Genomic DNA, 2,127 nt, shown 5'->3' with positions numbered 1-2,127 from the left:
ATCTTCATCCATAATATTCAGATCATAAAAGAAAAGGTTCCATATTAGTGACGTATAAATTAGGTCGATTCATGTTTCTAAAGGCTTTTTTGCAATTGGACATCACATAAATATTCAAGCTGGAATAAAATGAAGAAACTAAAGCGTTTCCAAAAATCTGCAAAAAATATTCGTGGACTGGTGGGTTTGCTCTTGATAGAGTGACGCGCACCTTATGACATTGCGTATATAACATACACTCGAGTATCTTCCGACGCAGTTAGAAGGCGAAAGAACTGGACACGGGCACTTATCAAACTCATATGTCCAATTTCTGGGCAGCATTATATTAGAGAGATTTAGAGCAGCAGTTTTCAAATCACAACGTGAAGATGAAACTTCTGGTTGTCTGCGTGTGCTTTACAAATTTTAATAAACCTTCACGTTTTTTTTTCTTTAAATTTTTGTTATTACGTTAAAGAGAAACCGAGGAACTTTAGAAGTCAAACGAAAACGAGCCCTCTACAGTTTTTTTTTCTCTCTCTGGAATTCGGGAATCTCACTGAGCTTGGGTAGGGTTCAACGCACACAACTTTTATTCGGGAAACCAACGCGCAGCGATCGCCGCCTTCTATCTCATCACTGGCAACTCCAAAGCTCGCAAAGGTCATCTGACACGGCCTATGACGTCACTTTTGCTAGTGTCCCTCCTTCCTCCTTTGTGATCGGCGGTCATCAAAAAGCGTTGTAACGGTGATTAGATCACCAATACTATTTTAACACAAACAGAGAAAAAAAAAAACTTCGTAGGCATTGTTTGTAACGTATGTATCCTAATTCCCGCACCTTTTCAAATTTTGAAACCTTTTTCAGTTTCAATTTAAAGCTTTAGAGAAAGCGTAGAAAGGTACTTTTACCTGTTTCATAGATATGAAAACAAACTATATGGCGATTGACGTTTTTACTTATATAGTGAGCCTTCTTTTTTTCGAAAGCAATGTGAATCCCCTCCGAGGTTGTCCCTGAAAAGGAAGGTATTTACGCCGGTCTTAAAAGCATGAATTTAAGAAAGGCCACCATCTTTTTTTGAGCGGACAATGTGCACGTATACCAAAAGAAACGAACATACCATGGAATTTTTTTATACAGTTCTTCAATTAGGAGCTGCAGCTCCTAGATATTTCTCCGTACACGAAAGTTTTATAAATGAAGTAAAACACAGAAAATTCAAGCACTTTGAGTTAGGTTTCAAGCTCCGCAAATAAAAAGCGAAAAAAAATGGTGAAAAAAAGAAAATAAAGAAATTAAGTTTGCGATGTGCTGTTGAGAACGGGGTATACAATATCCGTTCACGTTAGGGTCAGCATTACATTACAAATGATTTTCGTATGTATGTGACGAGGGTTGAACCGTGTTTTCTACCCCCCTTATTTGCAGGGATCCGTCCGCCGATCTTAGTAATTGGTGCAACACGTGTGTTTGCGGAAACTAAAGGAGCAAGAATAATTTTTAAAACATAGTAATTAAAAAAAATAAACGACTTAGTAAATAATTTGTCAATTAAACAAAGGTCTCGTACGAAAGAAACCCCGTGTGGAAAACTTATATCTGGGGCATAACTGGCCAGAACAAACATTATATGATTATATACGGCCTATATACTGCCTTATCTGGAGTATATTCAGCCTTATCTGTCGTAAAATACAGCCTTATCGGGCAAATATAAAGCCTTATCTGGAATATACACAGCCTAATCTGGCATATATGCAGGCTTATTTGGCACATATACAGCCTTATTTGAGGTATATACTTCGTTATCTGGCGAATATACAGCCTTATCTGGCGGGCGGTTTTCCATATATAAAAAAGTTTTAAAAAGTTAAAAAGGTGCTTTGATAGCAAACTGTGAATGACTCATTGTTTGCGAGCTAAATATGAGCACAAATAATGCCAAACTTCAGCTTTGGCAAGCTTAAGTTTGGGATTATTTTGGCTAATTTTCACGAGGATTTCAATGTAGCTTAATTATTTCGAAATGTTAACATTACGCCAGAATAGATAATTTGCTAAAGCCCCAAGCGCCTCGGCCAGTACTCGAGAAATTATGGGGACGGTGTTTCTTCAGCTGCATAGCGTTCGGAAATTTCG

Source organism: Ixodes scapularis, unplaced genomic scaffold, assembly GCF_016920785.2.
Source record: "Ixodes scapularis isolate PalLabHiFi unplaced genomic scaffold, ASM1692078v2 PGA_scaffold0__279_contigs__length_252992795, whole genome shotgun sequence".
Taxonomy (NCBI): Eukaryota; Metazoa; Arthropoda; class Arachnida; order Ixodida; family Ixodidae; genus Ixodes; species Ixodes scapularis.
Note: the sequence above shows the minus strand (reverse complement) of the source record.